At 37.2% G+C, this 27,045-nt stretch overlaps 1 protein-coding gene across 1 annotated transcript in view; it reads left to right on the forward strand.

Moving 5' to 3' along the window:
* The window catches only part of Clvs1 (clavesin 1), a 194,250-nt gene that overhangs the window by 81,147 nt on the left and 86,058 nt on the right, over window positions 1-27,045 (forward strand). The window lies entirely within an intron of this gene.

Consider the following 27,045-nt stretch of genomic DNA (forward strand, 5'->3'; position numbering starts at 1 on the left):
AAATTCATCTGGGAGTGCTCTGTATTTTTACCTTAGCTTGAGTTTAGATGTTTGCTTTTTTTTTTAATTAGCCTTCATTTTCATTAATAACTCTAAATTACTATTACCATGGGCACAAATTACCTACTGCAGCAATAATGAATAAAGCTCCGAGATATTTAGCTTAATCCATCAGAGAGTTAACAAAAATTAAAACTAGGAAACATCTGCTTTATGAGCATGTCCCACATAGAGGTGGCATGGGAGCTTGCCAGGGTTTCCAGAAGCACTTTAGTGCCCCAGAAATGCGCCCCATGGATTATCACTTCCCAGAGTGTCATGTGCTGCAGTATTTGTGCTAATGTGGATCACTTCGGTGCAATCAAAGGAAGCAGATGAAACTCTAACCCCCTGTTTGTATGACCAATTGTTGTTCAGACTTTGGGAAAGTGGTTTTTTTGTGTGCTTTATGAGAGCAGGGTGGCTAGTCTCTTGAGACCCTTCTACTTTTTAAGGTTCAGTGATTTTTATGAAAAGTAACTAATCCAGAGACGCAAAGCTACTTAGCCTCCTGGTGACACATTATCACAGTATAAAATTAATGGCATAGTTTGGCAACGTTCAGAATCAGCATTGATCAAACTTGTGTGCCTTCTTAATTAGGCAGGAAAATTGACACAATGGAGTAGCACCTATCCCCAATAAATGGTAGTGATACACATCTGGTATGTAGGAAAATATGGACATTGGACAATTCTCAAATCAGATATTCCTCATGCTCTTCAAAGTGCACTAGTTCAATCACCCCTGGAATTCTAGTGCCACAAGTAATCAGTAGTTCTATTTCTTAAACTATGGCCTATTCACAGATAGCCTTTGCCAAATACCTAGCACCTTTGGACCTCTGATAAACATATGTCTATTGAGAAGTTCATTGGTTTAAACAAAGGGAATGAATGGAATGCTGTGGGGGGGGGAACTATTAGGAAAAAAAGTAGAATGAATTGGACATAACTTTCTTATATTCATATACGAATATACTACCAGTGTAACTCCACATCATGTACGACCACAAGAATGAGATCCTAGTTTGAATAAGTTATGCTCTATGTATGTACAATATGTCAAAATACACTCTTCTGTCAGGTGTAAAAAGAAAAGAGAAAGTCCTTTGTCTATTTTTAATTGAGGCCATTGGTATCATCATCATTATTATCGAATGGTGAAGTTTATTTGCATATTATGGAGGAAAGTCCTTTGTCAGAATATGTAATGTGAATATTTTGTCCTTAAATGGCTTAGATATTCATTACCTTAATAAAATATTTTAATGAGTGAAAGTTTTTCATTTCAATAAGGTCCAATTAACTATTTATTTTTTCTTGATGAATGTTCTCAGTGTTCTGTGTAAGAAAACTTTCGCCAAAATGATGAAGATCTCCTCCTATACTTTGTTCTAGAATCTTTATAGATTTAACATTTATGCTTTGGATTATGATTCATCTCATCTTTTTTTTTTTTCTGTGTAAGGTATGTGAGGTCACTGTCAATACTTTTGTGGGGATGGGTTTCCAAGGATTGAACTCAGAGGCACTCAACCACTGAGTCATATCTCCAGCCCTATTTTATACTTAATTTAGAGACAGGGTCTCACTGAATTGCTTAGAGCCTTGCTTTTGCTGAGGCTGGCTTTGAACTCCTACCTCAGCTTCCGAAGTGGTGAAGATTACAGGCGTGTGCCAGAGTACCTGGCAAAAGTCTTTAAAAAAAAATATGTAGACAGTCAGTTGTTCTAGCATCCATGAGGAAAAAAAAAAAAAAGATCTTTCTTTCCCCTTTGAATTGTTTGTATGTGAAAAAAACCCATGTTTATTGAAAGGATGTTATTTATTGAAAAGGTTTCCCATTTCTCAGGAGAGAGAGTGTATGTACACTGCTGACATTTCAGAAGAGAAGTAAGGACACACTGTTTCAGGAATGACAAATTGTCCTAGGTGGCCACATCATGCAGTGCATAGTGGGTACAATTTTTACAGTCACGTTTGCATCTACAGATTACGTGGGGAATCCTGAGCACGGATCTGTGTGTTCTTGACTCTCATTCACTTTCTCTCAGCTCCAACTCCCTTTTTCTAACCCTCTTCTCATCTCAGTCTTTGAGCACCTAATCTCTCTCTTTAAGCTTTTATCAAAGGGAGTTTTAAAGTAGGATTCAAGGCTTACTTCCTGCCCCATAATTATGCTGGCCATATTTCTAGGAATTTCTGTGCAAGCTTTGTGTAATCCCACTTTTTAAAAGATAATCCAATACATGAATAAGTAGCTGTGATTCAACTTCTCTGCCTTTATAAGACTTTTTTTCCCCTCATAAATCAGGAAAGAAAAAAATGTCTTTATCTGACCCCATGTTCCAATTTTTCTTTCTGAAAATGTGATATCACATAATATGTTCATTGCCAACCTCACTAAGGTGATATGGGTCTACTGAATTAATGTGCATGAGTGTGATTTGAAAGGTAAAGTTACACAGGAAAGTAACCTATTCTTATTAGAAATAGCAGATGTCCTTTGGTGAGGCACGGTGAGGCCCATTTGGACCTTCCCTTATTGCATATTAAGGTCCACAATGAATTCCACAATCCCTTGTGTTTCCAATTAAGGAATAGCTGCTAAAAGGTGAAGGGGAAATGAATGAGACCAGAATCAGAGAGGAGAAAAACATGTTTTCCCATCATCATCCAGAGTAGCAGTTGGATCTCTTTATTATTCACCCCTTTTATAAGGCAAGAGAAACCCCTTTGATTATAACTCAGACCATTCTGGAGTCCAGAGTCTGGACTGGGGTGCAGTTTTTTCTGAGAGCTCTGCCTGGCCACACCCTGGAGTTCTTAGAAGGGTACAGATCTTCATGCCAGTGAGAGGTCAGTGGTCCCAGGGAGGCTGGGCAGATAGGTGCAGCTTCTTCATCAGGGACGTGAACGCCTCCAACCTGCCCCTTTAGCATGTTGTCTTGGCCACACTGGAGAAGTCGTCAGGGCTACTGCAGATGATTCTGTTCTTGTCCCATAGTGGATAGTCAGCTCTGGCCAGCTGCTAACAACTTCTAACTCCAGGCCTCCCCCTCTGTCTGACTGTGGCAACATTCAGATGCCATGGCCCACCCTCTGCAGGCTCTCTGGGGGATCTTCCTTCAGCACAGGGGTTGTTTCCATCTCCCAGTGGGCATAAATCCTTCTGATACCTTGAAAAATCCATCTCTGGTACTAAGCAGAGTTTCTGTCTTTTCACCAATGTTGCACAGAGGAGAGCCTGGTATAGGTTTCCAATTGCTAGCAACAAAGGCTCAAGAGAAATTTTAGAGGAGAAAGGGAGAGTTACCCAAGTCAGCAGCAAAGAGAGAAAAAAAGCCATGCTCCTCTTTCCTCCCATCTGGGGAGGACAAGGTGTCTACTGGACATGTGGCAGCCCGCAGGGGAGGCAGAGCCCATGTTTCACTGTGGAGAACTTGCTCTCTTTACCATCTTGCCTTTTGTAGGACCCTCCCTTGTCAGAGGGGATAATCAGAACACATTGGTGCTTGGCCATCTGGTTTGGAATTTGACCTCTTTGTAGGATTTGTCTAGGTTTACCTGCTGATCAATCCCTGGAGAGTTTGGAGCTCTGGTCTACAAAGTACACCTGCACATATGTGCACACACGCACACACACACACACACACACACACACACTTGCAGATGTGATCCAATACCTCCCATAGGGAGAAGAGGGCGGGGCCATTGTTCAGACAATGAGAATTTAAGGTTAATGTTTGGTCAGTCCTGCACCCTGCATCACAACCTAGTTCCAGTGTCCTGGATTTTAGTACTATTATTTTGGTTCTTAGTTCTTCATAAAGGCAATTGTTCAAGGAGAACTTTAGTGATTAATTGTCGTGGGTTTTCCAGAAAGCGGACTCTAACAGGGAGGAGATTTGTTTGGCAGTGCTCTTAGGGACAATATGTATAGAAGGGAATCTACAGAAGGTTGGGCAGTTGGAGAAGTTAAGTGGGGATTTGGTTCATTCCTATGAAGGGTTCAAGGAATGACCCTTCAGAATCGTCCCCAGTTGGTGTCAGGGTTCTCGACCTTTTTATTCATACTTTGTTCAGTCATTGTGTCCTCACTGCCCTGGGAAGAGGTTTCAAACTTGAGCAAAGTCAATTTATTTGGCCTGATGCCCCAGAGAGTGCTGTTACCTGAGGCCTTGTCCTGGTAGCCCTCCCAGAAGGTGAGGTTGTGTATCGGACTATCTACTGCAATAAACAAATGCTACTTAGAATATCCTGCAATGCAATATTTGGGTCTTTTCTTCTGGGTCTGGATGTACAACTGTTTTTTTTTCTTGGTCTCATACAGTGCCAATTAATCCCAAATGGAGGTGATGCCAAGTGATATAAGAAGTGTGGGCACAGAGCTAGCAACTTGCTGACAGTCCTTTCATTGGGTTGATTAGTTATATTTCTATGCTGCAAATGGGTAATTATCCTGCCTCCGATAACAATCTAAAAAAAAAAAGAAAAAATAATAGAAAGCTCCCGGGTACAGTGGCGCATGCCTGTAATCTCAGCAACTCAGGAGGCTGAGGCAGGAAAATCACAAGTTTGAGGAAAGTCTCAGCAACTTAATGAGACCATGTCTCAAAACAACAACAACAACAACAACAACAACAAAAACCAAACATCTAAAAGGGCAGGGGATGTGGCTCAGAGATAAAGCACTCTAGGATCAATAACTATTCTTTGAAGGATCATCAGATTTTTCCAAGCTCTGCTGTATCAGCCAGTCATGAAATGTTCAAGGTGTATCTACTGCACGTTTCTCTTTTCATCAGAATATTTTGAGGAAACAACATTGTCTAGAATATTAAGTTGTTTCAGTTACTTAAATATTCTAAATATTTGTTCAAAGAACTTTAAATATTAATTTTGAGAAGTCATTTCCTTTTGCCCCACCCTTTGATCTTTTTTTGGGGGGGGGGTTATCAGGGATTGAACTCAGGGGCACTTAACCACTGAGCCACATCCCCAGCCTTTTTTTGTATTTTATTTAGAGACAGGGTCTCACTGAGTTACTTAGCTCTTTGTTTTTGCTGAGGCTGCCTTTGAATTCACGATCCCCCTGCCTCAGCCTCCTGAGCTGCTGGGATTGCAGGTATGGGCCATGGGGCCTGGCTCACCCTTTGATCTTTAAATGTGGTCAATAATATCTGAAGGAGACATTGAATCTATTCATTACAACTTGTTTAATTTTTTAAAAATCAAACTTAACATAATATTTATGCTTCCATTTTAATAGAGCAGAGCATTATTCTCTCAGTTCTGCCAGAGAATTCTGGCAGAATGAGCAATACACTGAATTCTTGCTCTTGAGCTTTATAATGTTTCCAAAATCAATTTCTGAAATTATTTCTTGTAAATTCCTGCAGCCCAATCATTATAATCAACACTTGTTGTTTATCAGTGTGCAACCAACCCAGATTTTGAGAAAGCTTACTGGGCTAAAGTGTTTTACTTAGGAAGAACTATAGCCTTGTATCCTGTGAGCTATTTACAAAATATTTGACTTTTTTAAGGACTCAAATATTTGTAATGGGTTTAGACAGCCTGTTTTCCTTTCATTCAGCAGAAGGAATCAGGAAGCACTTTTTTCTTTTTTGTCATTCCCATGTGTCCTGTCATCATCCTCTGGCGAAGATGGGCAATTTATCAGTACATTAACTTTTTGTTCAAAGTTTATGATGTGACTTTTTTTTTTTTGGTTTCTTAAAGATGTTTCATAATATTTATATTGACGCCAATTCTGTTTCTCCCAACAGATTTCAGCCAGTCTGGTGGCATGGGAGGTCCATTTTTTTTTTTCTAATTCTTTTTTCCTTAACTTTGTGATGATTTACTCACTGTAATCCAGGTGGGAGGGGATTTGGAGCAATGCTCAGAGATGTGATTAACTGCAAATCATTTATCTCCTTAAAGTCTCTTTCGTTACACATTTTCAGACAGAGACCCATTCTCTTTGGCCTCCTTTTTCATCCCCTAGATTTTTCATTTCCTTTTCCAAAACATGATATGCTTATTTGCTCTGGGGAATACTAAGTGCCATATTCAGTTGAAAGAGTAGAATTGGGTAAAAGTCTGTCATGTCAGTGGGCAATGTGACAGTTACTGTGTACAAATGAACGGATCATGTTGTGATTTAAAAAAATCAGGCAGATGCATTTCAGTCAGTAGTAGATTCACTGTAATTCTATGGTCCCTATCTCAGACATGCAGATATTCTGACTCACAGTGTATTCATTCAACATAAAATATGGGTGAAAGTGCAGTGCCAATCCGGCAATATCAGCATCATGGGGAATTGGGAGAAAATGCAGATCCACAGGTTCTAACCCAGGCCTCCTGAATCAGAAGAAGCTTTTCAACAAGTCCTGCAGATGATTTGTGTGAATATTAAAGTTTGAGAAGCACCACTTTGGCATGTAGTGCTAATGTACACTGCAATGGATCTCAACATCAAGAGCATCAGACTCCCCTGCAGGGATTTTTACAACCCACAACACTGGATGCCACTCCCAGAGTCTCTGGTCCCATAGCCCAGGAGCAGTACTGAGTTTATTCTTCTGGAACATGTCCAGGTCTTGCCTCTGCTGCTGGTAGAAACCACATTTTGGTGTGGGTTAAGAACAAAGTCCACCATCTGGGCTTCATTCCTGGCTCTGCACTTGACCCTCAGGCAAGTCATTCATTCTTTAGTTTCCTCAGCTGTACAATGTGGTGTTTTAACTGTACCCACTTCATAGGTTTACAGTGGAAATGAAATAGTACATGAAAAGTGCAACACGTATCCAGGGCTCACTGAATGCTTGAGTAATTTTGAATGACAAGGCTAGACTTTATTCCTGAGCCTTTGTGGCTCCAAGACATTCATATAAATGAAACCTTGCTCCATCCCTCCAGCTCTGTAAATCCACATCTCAGAACACCAAACCCCACCCACCTGTTAACTGGCCTTAAACAAGGAATTCTTATCCCCACTTACCATATTTAATGACGTACACCCAGATTGGACATCACTTATCTAAACAGTGGCACTTGAGGTGCTTTTCTTTCTATTCATGTAATGTGACTCTTTTATTTACTACCCAGTGGTCAAGACGTGAATCCAGTCTTGGTGCTTTGGCGTTTCAGTAATTATTGGTGCAGAAATTTGCCTTCTTCATCTTGTAGAACTCTTTTTTTGCAACAGTATCTACAACATCTTTTAAGAGGGTATTTGTATTTTTCATCAAGAAGATTCTTAATTCATGTTTTCCAAACACTCCACACATGGTTGAAGAACACTTTTCCTCTAAGCAAACTATGTTTTACCTTTCAGGCCACGGAGCTGTAAATTTGAATTTGCAATAGTGCAATATGTGATTATGGGAATATTAGAGAAATAAAATATCTCCTGTAATGCTCTACCTTGTTAAGTATCAATTAAACTCAGGAAGATAATTAGGGCTAATGACACTCTGGTGATCTTATGGCCCATTTAAAATAGGTCCAATTAAATAGCTCTATCACTAGCATACTTTTTGATAAATGATCTTTCTGAACTCTTTCACATTACAAAAGAAGCCAGATCTCCAGTTCACTCTACCAAGAAATACACAGCCTTTACTTGCCGTTGGTCACAAGGTAAACAAACTCAACCTCTGCCTTCAGGAAGATAATGTTTCAGAGCAGAAGCAGACCTATACATTCATAGTGAAAACACTGTATAGAAAGGGAGAGAGGCATGGAGGTAATACAGTCCTAGCAGAGAAATCCCATACAGTCATCAGGAGTCAGAAATGATATCCTGTAAATACCACACCTCAGCTCATTAGCATATGAGTATAGAATAACTAGCCGAAGACAGAAGGTAATAAATTTTACTGCCAAGGCAGAGTCTGGTAGAAAAATGGGAAAACAACTAATTTCATACTCTGGAGGGAACAAGTACCAGGGTAGGAGCTTCTGTGTCCGGGTTCATTAAGGAGCTTGGTCTATTTCTACAGACATGGTAGCCACTGAACACACTGAAGCAAGATGTCAGCACAGATACCTTTTCCATGGGGTTCATTTGGTGGCTACAAGTAGGGAAGGTTCAAAGGCTGGGGAACCAATTAAATGTCAATTGCAGTAATCCCAGTAAGAAAAGACAAGAATCTAAACTAGGATTAATAGAAGGGATTCTATAACCAAATAAGAAGCAAGACAATAAAGCATTTGGTGATTGGATGCATGGAAAGTGTTAAAGGAGGAGTCAAGGGTAAAATTAGCTGTGAATCTAAGATGAAGAAGGGTGGATGGGGGTACCAGATAAATGAGATATCATACAGACAGGAGTGGGCAGTTGTGGGAAATAATGAGTATCGGTGAGTTTTTGGTTTGAATTCGGTTTGTGTGTGTCTGACTTCAAAGTTTCATGTTTTGGAAATGTGGTCCTAAGTGTGGTGGTGCAGAGGTGGTAGAATTTTTAAGAGTTGGGGCCTTATGGAGAGTGATTAAGTTATTGGGAATGCTGCCCTTGGAAGGGAATAATGTAGTTCTCATGGGGTCCCATGTCTTCATTCTTGGCAGGCGTGAGGGAATTAGTGGGTCCTTTGGCCAGAAGGGCGGCTACATCTGAACCACATCACTTCAAAATAGAAACATGAAAAAATCGATTGGGACAATGAATTAAATATCAAATCTGAGTAATATTTCATTTTTCTTGGAGGCCAACTAAAGGCTTCAGACCTTTTGTTATATTCTACCATGTGAGAAAGTATACACTGCTGCAATAAATAGGTGGTAAAGTGCAGCCTATTTTCACCCAAGGAAAGCATTTGTTGCTAAGAAACGAATAAGCATTGGAAACCCCTTTTAGCCCAAAGTCAAAATTTCAAAACTTGATGCCATGCTTTTGTATTTGGAAACACCTAATTTTCTTTTCTTTTCTTTTTTCTTTTTTTGTTTGTACTGGGGATTGAATTCAGGGGCACTCGACTACTGAGCCACATCCCCAGCACTATTTTGTATTTTATTTAGACACAGGGTCTCACTGAATTGCTTAGCTCCTCGCTTTTGCTGAGGCTGGCTTTGAACTTACAATCCTCTTGCCTCCTGAGCCACTGGAATTACAGGTGTGTGCCACCATGTATGGCTAAAAGATCTAATTTTTGTGTAATAAGCTTTCTATTCAGGAGTAAGTTACATTCAGAAGACTATATAAATCACAATTGTATAGTTCAGTGAATTTTCAGAGAATGAAAGTATCTTAACTAACTAAAATCATATCAAGAACAAGAACCTGTGACCCAATTATTAGCCCCAAAGGCAGACACTTCCTAACTTCCAAACCATACATTAGTTTTTGCCAGAGTACAGTTAAGTGCAGTTCAATCCCCAACACCATACACACAAAGGAGGTGACTTTCACCTGTTTCCAGGTGTCCCTGCCTTAGTCAATCATTTTTGTGTATGTCATAACACTTTGGGATGTATCTTGTTGGTACCATTTTCATTAAAAACGTGAAACTATTATTTCAGCACATGGAATTTAATAGACAACACTATTTTTTAAAATTTTGAGGCTAAGAAATGCAGTAGCACATTGTCTTTGTGGAATTCATAAGCAATTGTACCCTATAGAATATGTAGCAGTGCATAAACTGCATAAAAATTGCTTCATTAAACTGCCATACTTTATTCTTGAGAGAGTCCCCCCATCACTTAGAGGCCATTTATTCCCATTTTGCACATAATTCTTATTGCTTTGGTCATGTGGTTTCCAAGCTTGGGAAGTTTCAAATGAGAATTTGATTCTGGGGTGCATCCACATTAATGTATAGACAATATCAAGGTATATAATAGCTGGCTGGGGATGTAGTTCAATGGTAGAGCATGTGTTTGGCATGCGTAAGGCCTTGGGTTCAATCCCCAACACCATACACACAAAAAAGAAAGAACAGCTGACTGCCAGGCAAGAAACACAACTCAAGATTTTACTGGAGGACCCAGAATGCACCATGATTGAAGTCATTTAGTACAGAGACTGCGATTCCACAGTAGCTCTGAGAGCATCAGCAGGTGATGTGCAAAGCCATGATCTTAAGCTGTCTGGAAGAGTTCAGAGAACATTCAACCCACATTATCAAAGATAACATGAACATGTGTCAAATATTAGAAAGATTTTTACCTACCATAGGTACATGTGATATAAGTTGTTTCAGCCTAAGAAACAAACCCTTAGTCTCTTGGATATCTTAAGAGATCCAGCAATCATTAATTATCTCATGGTATAAGAGAATGAAAACAGTTATTTTGTAGTGAAGACAATTTCCAGGTAACCAAAAGAGAGCCCTTTGAAGGTTTTTCCTTTAGCTTCCCAGAAATGGAAGAATGGTGAAAGAGCTTCCAACCACTGTTATATTTGACATCATCTAAACTCAACTTCAGGTCCTAAAACTCCACTCTTAGGGTTCATTGTACATGCTCCCTACCAAAATCCTTTTTGACATCTGGGGCTGGAACTCAGTGGTAAAGCACTTGCCTAGCATGCACAAAGCCCTGGATTTGACTGCCAGTAATGCAAAAGCGTTTTATTAAAAAAATTGAAATACTGATAATAATTCAGAAATCAGCATTTTAAACCTCTGCATCTTCTCTTTGCACTTTACACTGTATTTGCAAAGTATTTCATTGTTTAACTACATGGTAATGTACCAATAAATTCCCTACTGTTGAATGTTTAGATTGTTTCCAATGTTTTCAGTGTGGTATAAAATGATGATGACATGTATAACTAGCTAAACTTTTGGTCACATGAATTCCTTCCTTAGAATACACTTCTAGAGGTGGAATACATGTTTGTAGCTTCTGTACAGCAGTGTCTTATATTCACCAGCAATGTCTGAATGAGAATTGCTTCCTGAACAAAACCAGCACTGGGTATTGGAAACAATCCTTTGCTATTTGTAACTTCTCCCAGATGCATCTACCACACATCATCTTTCTGTTCTAATTTACTTTGGATACTGGTGAGGTGGAACAATTTTTCCATATGCTTATCAGTCATTTGTAATTTTTTTCTGTATATTGCCTGTCCATCAACTTCAGCCATTTTTTTAAATTGGGATTTTAAAATCTTTTACTACTAGTTTACAAAAGATTTTGATTAATCAAAGAAATTAACTTTTATTTCATGTCACAAATATTTTTTTTAAACTTGCCTTTACAATGAATGGTGTTTGTTTTTGCTGTTCTTGTTTAAAGCAGTTACAAAAGCTTTTTATGGTCATGTTAGTTAGATTGCCTTTGCTAAGAATTAAAAAGTCTTTATTCCAAATGTTACCTAAAATTTATTAGTATTTCTTCCTAGACTTAGATGGTTTTTAATTCTACACTTAAGTAGAATTAATGTACTTATAGTTGATGAGATGTGAGAACAGAATCTAATTTAATTGTTTTTCTTTGTGCTTTGACATTTCCTAATACCGGTTATTGGATGTTGCTTTCTGAAATGCACTTTAGAAGATAGATAAATCAAGACAGAGGAGCTATTATGACACTGATACCAGACTTATTCATCGAATGCTGTCTGTAAGAAATGTTGGTCAATTTTTGATAAGTGTGAGTACTGTGAAATAGCAACAAATGGGGAGGGGAGACTCACTTTAGGTCAAAAACTATTTATACGATTTACCATCTGCAAAGTTCTTAGCAGGCATAAATGGAGGGCCCAGCTGGTCATACTCCCAGGACAGGATGAAGATTAGCTTAGTGCTGTTTGGGGCCTCCTGGGAGAAAAGAGAAAATAAAACTGGCCAGCTAGACACAGTGCTGTTATTACAGGGCTGGAAAATTGAACTAACGAATTTGCAAAACGCCTTTCACTGCTGAGGAATTTTAGAATATATAGTCATAAAGATGACTTATCCTGCTTCAATAATAGACTGAATTTGAGTAATTTAAAGATGCTTAATGGAGAGTATTAAGAATTTGAATAAAAAACTAAAAGATTAAGTTAATGCCAGCTCAACTGAAATGTCATTAGCTTAGGGGACTAATCTCTAAACCTCTAATCTGTGGACTCATTAGGATTTGGAAGAAATTATGAATAACTTTTTCTGTTGACCAAATGAGGTTTTAATTAAGATATTCTTGGAGAAACAAGAGTCTAAGGAAGAATTAAAGTAGATTTTTAAGACTTTGGAAAACGGAGGTCATTTCTGAAGAGAATCTAAAAAAGAGGAGACCCAACTCGGAAGCGATGAAAGAAATGACAGCTGGATAGATGGAAGGCATAAGAACGTTCTAGAACACTTTTCTCAGGTCAGAGCATATAATCATTGAATACTTAGGTACAAAGTTTTACTTTTTAATTATTTTTGCAGTTTTTCACTGTAAGAAACCTTAAATTGCTTAAGTTCAAAACCAAAATTGAGCATTTTATGTATAATATATCTTCCTTAAGAAAGTTAGCTACACATAATAATTTTGTTAATCCCCAAGTATAATAGATATATAGGAAAAAAAACAATCAACTCTAAGCATAAACTTAATATTCAATATTTGAGAGCTGCTTTACTGTAATTTTCTAGGTCTATTTATCAGTGCTGGGCAACATTGCCCACTTTGTGTTCCAGTTGCTGATTTTCTCTGTTTATAATAAATTATAAAATTCCCATCTCTGCATTCCCACTGGCTCCTCAGTCCATAAGGATGCAAACCCCCATACCTATTTATCTCTGCGTCTTATCCTTCTCTTTGGATAAAAGTATGATTGCACATGACAAGATCAAACCTCGCCTCATTAGAAGGTTTTCTCCAGATATTCTAACTCTTTGTGAACTTTTCTTCTCCTTAAACTGTTCTAGATATTTACATTCTGGATCTGAAAGAGGTCTTGGGGATGGTATGTATCAGTGGAATTCAGACGTTAGCATGTTTCAGAATCTGCAGGAGAGTTTTAAAAATAAAAATGATCGCTGGGCTCAGAGTTTTTGATCCCACAGGGTTGGGGACTGGACCGAGAATCTGCATTTCTGTGAAACTGACACATGATCAATGTTGGTGATTCTCTTGAGAATCACTGCTTTAGTAAGCTTCAGAGAAATAATAAACCTAGAAGCAAACTCATTATTACAAAGCTACTTAGTGACACAACTATAAACTTCCCTGTAAACTTCAGGAACAGGTATTTAAGGTCAGACTCAGGATCCGAGTATGAAGACCATTGTCTCCTTTATAAAAATTGATTTGTAATTAAAGTATATATTTCTCACACTTGTCAGTTACTTGCAAGATGGGAAAAGATTCTACTATCTAACCATTTATCTCAAATAGGAGCTTTGAACTGAACTCACAAATTTATTTATTTTTCTCATGTTTGTAATTAGTTTTCATCACCAAGGGACTTAGTAGGTTTCAAACTTTTGTGGTTTTGTTCCCTCCCTAAAACCACTGACTTGCCTCGGGACTTTGTGAGGGTTTGTCCCAGGAGACATGATAGTTTACTGATAATTCTTTGTGCCTTGCTCTGGGCTGGCTTTAATCATTCACAGGGTCCCATAATCAATCATCTTGCCAAAAATCAGATCTGTCTTTTAAAATACACTATTCCCAACACTTATTGTTGTTTGTCTTCATAACAGCTGCCATTCTGACTGGAGAGAGATGATATCTTAGAGTAGTTTTGATTTGCATTTCTCTAATTGCTAGAGATGATGAACATTTTTTCATATATTTGTTGAATGATTGTATATCCTTTTCTGAGAAGTGTCTCTTTATGTTGTTGGCCCATTTGTTGGTGGGTTATTTGGTTTTTTGGTGCTTAGCTTTTTGAGGTCTTTATATACCCTAGAGATTAGTACTCTATCTGATGTGTGAGGGGTAAAAATTTGCTCCCAGGATGTGGGCTCTCTATTCACCTCACAGATTGTTTCTTTTGCTGAGAAGAAACTTTTTAGATTGATTCCATCCCATTTATTGATTCCTGGTCTTAATTCTCACGCTATAGAAGTCTTATTAAGGAAGTTGGGGCCTAATCCCACATGATGAAGATTAGGGCCTACTTTTTCTTCTATTAGACGCAGAGTCTCTGGTTTAATTCCTAGGTCCTTGATCCACTTTGAGTTGAGTTTTGTGCATAGTGAGAGATAGGGGTTTAATTTCATTTTGTTGCATATGGATTTCCAGTTTTCCCAGCACCATTTGTTGAAGATGCTATTTTTTTTCTCCAATGTATGTTCTTGGCACCTTTGTCTAATATAATTGTATTTTTGTGGGTAGTCTCTGTGTTCTCTATTCTGTACCATTGGTCTACCAGTCTCTTTGGTGCCAATACCATGTTGTTCTTGTTACTATTGCTCTGCGGTACAGTTTAAGGTGTGGTATAGTGATGCCATCTGCTTCACTCTTCCTTCTAAGGATTGCTTTAACTATTCTGGGTCTCTCATTTTTCCAGATGAATTTCATGACTGCTTTTTCTATTTCTATGAGGAATGCCATTGGAATTTTGAACAGAATTGCATTAAATCTGAATAATGCTTTGGGAAGTATGGTCATTTTGATAATATTAAGTCTGTGTATCCAAGAGCAAGGTAGACTTTTCCATCTTCTAAGGTTTTCTTTGATTTCTTTCTTTAGGGTTCTGTAGTTTTCATTGTATAGAAGGGAAAAAGGTACACTCATACATTGCTGGTGGGACTGCAAATTGGTGCAGCCAATATGGAAAGCAGTATGGAGACTCCTTCAAAATCTGGGAATGGAACCACCATTTGACCCAGCTATCCCTCTCCTCGGTCTATACCCCCCCCCCCAAAAAAAAACCCAGCATACTACAGGGACATAGCCACATCAATGTTTATAGCAGCACAATTCACAATAGCTAAACTGTGGAGCCAACTTAGATGCCCTTCAGTGGATGAATGGATAAAAAAAAATGTGGCATATATATACAATGAAATTTTACTCAGCAATAAAAGAGAATAAAATAATGGCATTTGCAAGTAAATGTATGGTGTTGGAGAAGATAATGCTAAGTGAAGTTAGCCAATCCCCTCCAAAAAACAAATGCCGAATGTTTTCTCTGATATAAAGGAGGCTAACTCATAGTAAGATAGGGAGGCGGAGCATGGGTGGAATAAATGATTTCTAGATGGGGTGGAGGGGTGGGAGGGAAAGAGAGGGGGCAGGGGCAAGAATGGTGGAATGTGATAGACATCATTATCCAAAGTAAATGTATGACGACACGAATTGGTGTCAACATACTTTATATACAACCAGAGATATGAAAAATTGCACTGCATATGTGTAATAAGAATTGTAATGCATTCTTCTGTCATTTATTTTTTTATAAAATCGATAAAATTAAAATAAAAACATTATTCCCTTTTATTTTAATTCCAATAAGTATTTGAAATTGTAATAAAAATAACAAAATTTTACTTGAGCATTTTGGTAATTTTCAAAAAGTGTGAGGGAGAAAATAAAAATCAGCCCTCAGTTCTCAGGCCAGAGAGAACCATATTTCACATTTTGGTGTACTTCCTTTTCATCTTTCATTTTGATACCAAGGTATGTTTTTAAAATTTAATTTGTTTTTTATTAAACAGCTTTACTGAGATATAATTCACATACCATATAACACACTCATTTAAAAGTGGACAATTAATGGATGTCAGTATATTCACAGAGATGTTCAAGCATCATCACTATCCCATTTTAAAACATTTTTATTAACTTCCACTGCCCCCCAGATCCAGTATCCTTTACCAGTCATTGCTCATTCATCACTCTTTCTACTCCCACAGCTATGTGCAAACACTAATCTTCTTTCTTTCTCTGCAGATTTCCTGATTCTGGACTTTAACCTATAAATGAAATCACACAATATATGGTCCTTTGTGATTGGCTTCTCTCACTCATGGCAGTGTCTTCTATACTCACCAATGTCTTGGCATGTGCCAGTACTCCCTTCCTTTTTATTGGTGAATAGTATTCCATTGCATGTTTATGCCACTTTTAAATTTGTTTATCAGTAGGTGGCCATTTGGGTTGTTTCTACTCTCAGCCATTATGATTGATCTTGCTATAAACATCTGTGTAATATTTCTGTAGGACATATGTTTTCTTTTTTCTTGGTTATATATCTAAGAATATAATTGATAGAGACATGGTAATTCTATACTTAACATTTTGTAAACATACCAAACTGTTTTCCAAAGAGGCTGCACCATTTTATACTCCTACCTGAAATTAATTAGGATTACAATTTTCTCTACATTTTAATCAACTCTAGTTGTTGCCTGTTTTTTTTTTTTAATTTTTGTTATTTTTCTAAATTTCTAAGTGCATTTTTGTGGGTATGAAGCAGCATCTCCTTGTGATTTTGCTTTGAATTTCCTTAATGTCTAATGGTATTGTAGATGTTTTCATGTGCTTTGGAGAATTGTCTATTTGCATTCTTTGCCCATTTAAACTGAGTCCTCCTTTTATTATTTTTTTAATCTTTATTTATTTATTTGGTACCGGGGATTAAACCCAGGGGTGTTTAATCACTGAGCCACATCTGCAGTGCTTTTAATATTTTATTTTGAAGTTGCTCAATGCCTTACCAAATTGCTGAGGCTGGCTTGGAATTTCAGTTTCCTGAGCCACTGGGACTATAAGCATGCACTACCCCACCCAGCTCTCCTTTTATTATTGAGTTGTAAGAGACATGTATATGTTCAGTACATCATTTCTTTGTTATATCAAATATTTTCTCCCATTCTGTAAGCTGTCATTTTACGTTACCAATAGAATCCCTTTAAGTACAAAAGGGTTTAATTTTGACAAAATCCAATTTATCACTATTTTCTCTTATTGCTTGTGCCTTTGGTTTCATATAAAAGAAATCATTGCCTAATCCAAAGTCAAAAGATTTACTCCTGTTTTTCCTCTAAAAGTTTTTTTTCCTCTAAAACTCTACATTTAGGTCTATAAATCATTTAATTTTTTTTTCGTGTGTGTATGTGTGTGTGTGTGTGTGTGTGTGTGTGTGTTTGTGGTGTGTGAGGTAGAGCCCCAACTTTATTCTTTGCATGAAGATACTTGCTTGTCTCAGAATTATTTGTTGAAAAAACTATTCTTTTCTCCATTGAATGGTATTACTTCTTTTTCTGGAAAACAATTTACAATAAATGAAAGATCTTTTATCTGGGACTTAATTTCATTCCATTGATCTAAATGCCTATTTTATCCTAATACAACTCTATCTTGAAGATTTGTAATAAGATTTAAATTAGGAAATGTGAGTTGCCCAACTTCATTCTCCCCCACTCCCAAGATTGTTTGGACTATCCTGGCACCCTTGAATTAACTACATAAATTTTAAAATAAACTTGCCAATTTCTGGGAAAAAAAGAAATTTGGATTTTTATAAAGACTCCATCACATCTTTAGACCAATTTGGGGTGCACTATGATCATATTATTAAATCTCCTAATATATCAACATGGAATGTCTTTCAATTTATTTAGATCTTTCATTTCATTCAATAGTGTTTTATTATTTCCTTTTATAAACTTATTTGCACCTCTTGTTACATTTATTTCTATACATTTTATTCTTTTGTGCATTTTAAATCAAATTAATTTCTTAATTTCATTTTTAGGTTCTTCACTACTAGTTTATTCAAATACAACAGATTCTCACATTAATATTGTATCCTGTAGCCTTTTTGAACCCATTTATTACTTCTAATAATTTTTAAAATTGGATTCCTTCGGGTTTTATATATTCTGGATTATGCAACTGAAAACAGAAATAGTTTTACTTTCTTCTTTTTAAATTTGGATGTCTTTTAGTTACTTACATTTTTCTTGTCTAAAAGCCCTGGCTACTAACTTCAGTACAATGTTAAATACAGATGGTGAAAACTTGTCTTGCCTCTGACTTTAGGCAAAAAGCATTCAATATTTTATTCTTACATGTGAGATTAATTATGGGTTTTTCATCAGTGTCTTGTATCAAGCTGAGTAAGTTCCCTTCTATTCTAATTTTGTTCAGTTGACCATGACCATCATATTCTCCAATATATCCTTATTTCTCCAATATATCCTTATTTTCTTATCAGATGAAGTTCAAACTGCATAGCTTGACTGGCCCTGTGCTCTGCTTAACTTTCTAGCTTCTTCTCTTTACTCTCCCTCTGTACCACTTTTTTTTTCCAGCCTCATCTTCAAAATGCTGAGCTCCAGCTCTAGTAAATTGCATGCAGCTTCTCACATTCCCTGTTACCTCCTAGCACTCTGATGCCCCTTCTGCTTTATCCCTATTTACTTCCCAATTGTTCAAGACACAGCTTTACTGCTACTAATTTCAACAATGTGCCAATGAACTAGATCCTGTTTACATGCATTCTTGTGTATTCTCGTAACATGGAGCCTGTACTTCTATGATAGAATTCAACATAACTTTTCTGCATTGTTGATTTAAGTTTTGGCCTCTCCAGGTAGAAAAAAAAATTTATATTCAGGCGCTATATTTTAGGCATCTTTCATCCACAGGGCCTGGAACCCACTCAGTAAATCCATGGGCAGACATATGTATGTATGCTAAGATTTATACCATTTGTTTTTTATTCAGCACACATAAATAAGTAAAAAGCTTACATAGTTCTAAAGTTCTTAGCAGCTATAAAAAGTAAGAAGCCCTAAAGGCAAATGGAGTTGTTATGGAGCCTACAGAGTTTAAATTGGAGGAAAACTGGCAAATAAAAGACATGTTAAACAAAAAATCAATAAATAAAGAGAAGGAGGGAGAAATTTGAGGGAGGAAGATGAGAAAGAAGAAAGAAAAAAAATTGATGTTAGAGGCTTGATTTTCCACAGAACTTGCTTCAATTGATATAAATAATGCCCTCTTTGACTTTCCTTCCTAGGAATCCTCAACACCCACCTATCCCATCCCCTCCACCCATAATCTCCAACACTAGAGATTATATCCAACTCAAAAAACATGGCAGAACATCTATAAGGTAATTGACCATGTCACCTAAAAAGAAGAAAGCTATAACCTGTGATTGTAGTAAAACCAAGTTTCACCAGGTGGTTACCACTCATACACAGATTCAGTGAGATAACAACACCAGCTAACAACTACATAATAAGATGAGCAGTAGAGACACGAGTTCTGTCTTCATACTGCTTTCAAGGGTCCGTTGGAAACAGTGGCTCATTAGTCAACAACTATTGATTTCTGTGCAATCAATACACAATGGACTGGGGTAGATGGTGAGTATATAACGTTGAACAATTCAGAATTTTTGTGCTCAAGAAATTTGTACTCTAGTGAGGGAGCAATGCAAGTTAACACATTATTTATTATTCATTCTGCAAATATTTATTGAAAACCATTAAAGATACTATCCTGGGAGGGCTCAGGTATGACAAAGAATAGCAAAAACAAAGTCTTTGCCCAGACAGCACATTTATTATAGTGAGGACAGACAATTAATTACACACACGTGTGCGCATACACATACACACACACACACACACACAAATGCTACAAATGATTAGTGCTATGAAAAAAAATAAGGGAGGTGATTGAGACTATGGGGTGTGGGTAAGAGTGGGGGATTGCAGTTTCATTCAAGGTCAAGAAAAGAATTTGAATGTTTTCACCCCACAGAAATAATGCATTTTTGAAGAGAGAACTATGTTTAACCTGATTTTAAAACATAACACCATGTATAAATGTATTGAAACATCATATGTTATCCCATTAGTATGTACAATTTTTATTTTCAGTTAAAAATAAATTTAATTTACATTTTTAAAATGAAGTAAGATCATTGTGGGTGGCTTCACTGAGAAGGTGATATTAATACCAAGATTTGACAGAGATGAGGTTGTTGGCCACACAACTATTGACGAAAATCATTCCAGTCAGAGCAACAGAGCAACAGCTAAGGTGATGTTCAGGGTGAGAGAGTGCCCTGAGTATTCACAGATAGCAAGGAAGCTCCTGTTTTAATGTCTAGTGGCTAGGAACAGTGGTAGGAGGTAGGTAAGAAAAGGAGAAATGCCCTGTAGACCTTGGAAGAACTTTAGAATTTGTCAACTGGGGACAGCTAGAAAGTTTTGAGCAAAAGAACGATGCAATTTATGTTCTAGATTATGTTTTAAACATATTACAGATAATCCCAGATTTACAATGATTTAATTCCTGATTTTCCAACTTTCTGATATTTTAAAAGCAAAATGCATTCAATAAAAGCCATACTTTGTATTTTGAATTAAAGTCTTTTCCCAGGCTAGTGAGATGTGGTCTGATCTTCTCTTTTGATGCTGAGCTACAGTAGTAAGCCGCACCTTCCCATCAGTCTTGAGACCACGAGATACTTGGACTCCACAGTGCCTTGTGTTGCTAAGCTGTGATATTTGGTACGTCAGGTGTATTAAATCCATTTTGACTTGTGGTATTTTTGTCTTAGCATGGGTTTTTCAGGAGATAACTTCATAGTAATTTGAGGAGCATCTGTAGTCTGGTTGCTTATGAAGAATGGACTTGAGGTCCAAGGGCAGATATGGAAAAACAAGTTAGAAGACCATTGGCATAACCTACATTTAAGATCATTCCTGTGACCAAAACCTGGGTGAATACAGTGGAAGTAGCAAGAAGGTTTCAGATTTTGGATATATTTAAATTTAGAGCTATCAGCATTAGATGAGTGATGTTTGAAAAAGGGAGGGGGTCAAAGATGAATTCGGGGGTTTTGGAATAGCTGCTATTTAGGTACAAAGGGAAAAGGAAGGAAGGAGGGTGAAGACTTCACATTTAACTTAGTGAGGTAGGGTGAAGGGGATAGGAGTTCACTGTTGCTCACTGTAACCATGAAAACTTCCCAGTGGAGATGTAATGGTGACAGTTGAATTCTTAAGTACTAAAGTAGAGGTTAGCACAAGGTTCTATGGGAACCTGTGGACCAAATACCCATGCAGGCTTTCCCTGGGGAAATGAGAAATGCTGTTCCCGAAAGGAACAGCATTAACTGGTGTGGCCAAGATGGCTGCCAGAAGTGAAGCAGGCAGTGAACAATAGGGGGAAAAATGACTAGAAAGAAAATAGTAAGATAACACCAGACACAGGGAAGATCTAAGCAAGGCCCTTTGAATAGGAATAAGCAGAGAGAGTTGTGATGGTTAATGGAGATCCCTTCCAGGGGTAAGGGCTTCTGTGGAGCTTCTGGGACATAACATAGATGGGTTACTTGTGACCAAATTGTTGGGAGGTCTTGAAGGCAAGTCTCCTCTCTAGAATACCACCCCGGTCCATAGGTTAGCTCAGGGCTCCCTCCCAAACACTCTGTGTCCATTGTTTACACTTCTATGTGAGCACCATTCCGGAGTATTCTAAGAGTTATCTTTCTTTTCTCACAGACTCTGATTGCATGTTCTTTGAAGGCAAAGACCTCATATTTTGATTTTGTTTATCTACTACGTTGATTAATTCATGGAAGCTGAGTAAATATTTCCTCAAAGAATAAATTATATTTGAGCACACACATTACCCATATCTTCATTTTAATATCTATATGTGTTTTAAATCAGAAGCAAAATCTTTGCCTTTATATTGAGTAGTTATAAAACTTTTACAATTAATTCACTTTGTAAGAACATTCTAGAAAGTAGTAGAAAACAGAGTTTTTTTTTTTTTTTTAAACAGTGACTACCAAAGACAGAGAACCACACATTCTTCAACCTGCTCAGGGGGAACACTTTGGAAAGATGACCATGGAGAAAAGACCATGTTGTTAGGGATTTGTTCAAGAAAGGGAAATGACTGGTAGATTTGTAGTGAGGGCATTTGTCTAAGCAGTTGTGTAAGATATCTTTCTATCACTGAAACAAAATTACTGTGATAATCAGCTTAAAAGGGGGAAAGGTTTATTCTGGCTACCAGCATTAGGGGTGTTAGTCCATGGTCGCTTGGCTCTGTTGCTTTGGGCCTGTGATAGCACAGTACATCATGGCGGCCACCATGAGAGAGAAAACTGCTCATCTCATGGCAGCTGGAAAGTAAAAGAAAGAGGCAGGAAGGGCTAGAGTCCCAATGTCCCCTTTAAGTACATGTTCCTAATGACCTAACTTAGTTCCACCAGGCTCCACTTCCTAAAAATTACCCTACCTCACAATAGCACTGGGGACTAAGGCTTTAATACAAGGCCCTTGTGGGGAAATCAAGATCATAACTATAGCATTATTTGTGTCCCTAACAAGGATGAAATAGCTAAAGTGCTTTCTGTATCTTAGGTGAGAAGGACTTTGGCATTTGACCGTCAGCAGAGCCCTAGGCTCAGCCTTTCCCCAAGAGCCTCCGCAATAACCTCCAAGCTTGATAAGGGAGGAGAATCAGTGTCAAGCTCAATTTCCAACTCTGGCAGAGTGGAGTGCCTCTAGAGTGAAAGTCAGCCACTGCCACGGAAAAACAGTGGGCTGCCTAAACCAAATCAGGGTTCTTCTCAACAGAGTCTAAGGACAAACAGCTGCTGCTTGAGTTCCAGGGGTATACTCCTGGATATATTTGAACATTACAAATACCTTCTTTTGGAGCAGTAATACATGAGCTAATTTATTTTCAAATATGTTTATGTTGGTTACTGTGTTAGACCTGATTCCAGGCTTCTCTGATTCATGGGGTTATACATTTATTAAGTCATTTAAAATACTATTACCTTTTTTCTAAAGTAATAGGGTCACTTCCTTCACTTTGGAGAAAATATTTGCACAAAAGTCCAATCTGAATAACCATAGCTTGTCTTTCAGTAGTGCTGTCACATGTAAAATGCAAGCAGTTTGGCTCCCTACCCATACAATCACATTCAAGCATTTCCTCAATATTTACTGGAGTGTGCAGAAGAGGGGCTACGTTCCTACACAGAGTATTAAAAACGTGCATATTCAAGGGTCAACAGTTAACAAAGTCATTAATCTTTCCTGCTCTCATCGAGGACAATCCTAAGTAGAACTGAATGGATATTTTACTCCCGGGGCACGGAAGAGTGGAGGACAGGGTTCTAATAGAGTTTGGTGCCACTGTCCTGATTGATAGTGCATCACTGGTACAAATGGAAACACAGTGGAAAAGGCCAATAATAGCTTAATATTACTATTAAAATAGCTTTGACCTTGTGGTTCCCCTTAAAGTGTTTCAGGAACCTCTTGGAGGGATGGTGAACCTCAATTTAAGAACTAATTCTATAGACATATCCTTTGGTATATTTTGAAATTCTTGAGGCAAAGTCTATAAATATCTCAAAGTGCCTATAATATTAACAAATTGCCAGGCAGACATGGTCCATTTATAATTTGCCTTTCCTCTGCAGCCATAAGAGTTCATTTTGTCATGCACACATGACAGAATTGAAGCTCCTGACTTTGTCCTGCTGCAGGTAAGACAAAGAGTCCAAACTGCACCTCATCCACGGCTCTGTTGTATCTGAGGTGGAGGCAGTAATTTCCATTATTTCTCCCAACTGAGATATCACAATCCTTCAATACATTGTTCATCTAAACTTCAAACTACCTTCCGGCACCTGTCACAACAGATCCATTAATTCAGAGAAAGAATGAAAGAGTGATAAAAATAAGTGTGTGATGCGTTATTCTCCCTTATCTGTGCTCCAAGAAAAGCTTTCTATTCCGCTCATCCACTACACAGAGACTAGAAATCAGTTGTATTTCAGCTCTTTTGATCTAACATATGACATGCAGCCATATGTTCATTGTAATAGAATTCCACAGCAAAAATCATTAATGCATGGTCATAGAAATGGAACACAACACAAAATAGTTCCTGATCAAGTCACAGGATTCCAGGCAGACCAACACAAAATTCTTCATAGGTAAAATCATCTTAAAATGAGAAATTCTCTGTAAGTCAAGATTCTATAGTTGTAATGACTTTACAATATGTTGAACCTCATTCAAATTAACAATAAATGTAATAAAATAAAACTTACCTTGGTTTCAGATCAAAGGGACCGGTTCACTTATAGAGATTATATAACACAGAATAGTCCCACCAGGGTAGCGTCTCAAAGCCTGAGTGCTTGAGAGAAAACTCCAGAGAACATTTGATTGGTCCCCAACATCTAAAGAATAACCAACACCATGTCTAGAATATGTCTAGACATGCAAGAGATGTTTGGAACCTTCCAAATCCTGGCTCACCATCTGCAATTTCACCTTATTGTAAAAGCACATAAGTGCAAGGAAAAAAATTCTTTCTTAAAAAAGAGATATTAATCTTTATAAACAGGCTTATAAAGCACCAATATTAGTATTTTTAAATATAACTAACCATACCCACTTTTATTACTGTCAATGTGTTGTAATTAGGCTTTACTAAGTCAACACAGCAATAAACTCTATTTGTTCACACATTAAAAATCTATTTCACACTCATAAAAAATGACATTTGAAATTGGAATAAAGAATCTAAAACAATACCTCAAAGAAATAATAATATTGTGCAACCACTTATTTGTTTTTATTTTTGAGACAGTCTCTATGTTTCCCAGGCTGGCTTCAAACTCCTTGGCTCAAAGGATTCTCCTGCCTCAGTCTCCCAAGTAGCTGGGGCTTCAGGTTCGAGCCACTGTGACCAGCTTAACAATTGACTTTTACATCTGTTAATGGAGAAAAAAATAGATTCAGTTTAATACAAGTTCTATTGATCCCCAAGAAATAAATTTTATGTTCCATAAATTGTCTGACAGTTAAATTTACCTTCTAAGTAACTTAGTCTCTCAATGTGTATCAAGGTTTTAAACAAATGCTAAAATTAGAAAGCTGTACTTTTTAATCAGAATTGCAGCAACTCAATAATTGTCTTGAGTGTGTTAGTGAAGAGTGATCATTGAATAAGCAAGGGTCAAGCCAGAGCCTTTACTTTGCCAGTTTGTTTCAAAAGCAATGTCTGTGTCAAATGGAGAGATTACTTGAATAAATTAAAATTCACTGGTATTTGTCAACTGTTTTTCATTTACTAAGTTCTGTGTACAAATCCCTATTAGACATGGGCTTCTAACCTTTTATTTATCCATACAAAAAATGTTTATTGAGGTCTTATTCTGGGTCAGACACTGTTTTAGGCACTAAGAATACATTAGAGGGCAAGACAGACAAAGTCTCTGCTCTTCTGGAGTTTGCAGTGATAGAAAGAAGTGATGATAAATGATTAACAAGTAAACAAAAGAGTGAACAAGACTACCTCAGAAAATAATTCGTGTTATCAGGCAGATCCTACCAAAGGATGTGGGGAAGAAATAGAAGCGTAACTCAAGAGGTAAAATTTGAGCTAAGCATAATTGACAGGGGGAAGGCAAACATTCAAAGACCCAGGGCAGAAACTTGCAGGCAGAGCAAAGAGCAAATACACAACCTCTAGGAAAAAATATAAAAGGTGCCCAACTAGAGATGGAGAAGTGGAAGCTTCCTCCTTCCCTCAAGTGCCCGTCTCCCTGCCCCCGGTTTGTTCCACCTGTTGTTAAAGCCTGACCTACTTCTCTTCAGACGTAGAAACTGACCAGGTGGGTAACAGGACTGGCTTTGGGGTGTTGACACCAAATTATAGATTTAATTTTTTTTTCATCTATTTTTGATCTTTAAATTTTTTTGTACTTTTCATGAAAGCATTATTAAAAGAAACAATTTATAAACCATTATTTTTTAACCTAGGATGTTGAAACTTACAAAAGCAAATTATAGACAAGACCAGGCCTGAAACACCTGGAACTCTGGTGCCATTCATCTCCATGAGACTCATTGCCTTTTGCCTTCAGTCACCCTCGGGCTGCAACATGACAGCTGGTGATCTACTTGGGGATTTGTGGCTGAGAACAGTGATCTATAGAGTAAAACACTAAGTGCATTAAGAAAATCTGGCGTCTCAGAGACAGATACCCAGAGTTAATAGGAAAGTGGTGGTCTCTATATTGTTGACAGAACACCCCAAATCCTCAGTCCACTCATCAGCGTGGTTATTTATCTTCTTCCTCAAGTCAAAGGAAGAAATATATTAAGCTTAAAAGCTCTAGTGGGAACAGAAGAAAGGGGGTGGAGACAGGATAATTGTAAAAATAAGTTTTGAGTTTTGTTTGGATTTCCTTAAAGAGAACTGTTCAGTGATACTATTAAAATCAGACATATTTCAATGACTGACATATGTGATATATATAAATTTTTGAAAAGGTAATCCATCCACATAGCATATAAATTAACATTGTATAAACAAGTATTAGGCAAAACATTTCTACTTTATTTCATCCTTCCTTTCCAGTAGGATAACTTTTATTAGTGTCTTTTGTGTGTGGGTGTATGTGTGTTACAGAAACAAAAGTATATATTCTTATTTCTCTTCTTTTAACATAAAGATTCTGTACTATGCACTATACATAGTGCTATATATTTTATTAAACAATATACTTTATTATTTACTATACAATAGCAGTATACCATATACCATAGTATATACCTCTATATCTACATATCTATATAGTGCAATATGCTTTGCTTTACTATTTAAACAATATGTCTTAAGGATTTTAGCATATCTTTTCATAGAAAGGAAATCTTTCCATATCAGTGCATAGAAAGCTCTTTTATTTTCTTTTACATGTCCATAGATAGTATAGTATCTCACTATATGGATGCACCACAATTGTTAAACATAGTCATCCATAAATATTTATTCTAATTTTAATCTTTTGCTATTACGACCAGTGCAGCAAAGAACAAGTCAATGCATAATACCATTTTACACATGTGCAAATATATCTGTAAGATAAGTTCCTAGAAGAGAAATTTTTGTATAAAGGAAAAGTTATTCATTTGTAACTTCGGTAATTCCATAGGGAAGCACTTCAATATCCACTGCCATCAATAATTTATTAGAACGCCTACTTATCCAACAGAATGTATCCTCACACTTTTGCATTTTTGACAACCTGATAGATGAAAAATTTTGC

Source organism: Ictidomys tridecemlineatus, chromosome 7 (genome assembly GCF_052094955.1).
Source record: "Ictidomys tridecemlineatus isolate mIctTri1 chromosome 7, mIctTri1.hap1, whole genome shotgun sequence".
Lineage (NCBI taxonomy): Eukaryota > Metazoa > Chordata > Mammalia > Rodentia > Sciuridae > Ictidomys > Ictidomys tridecemlineatus.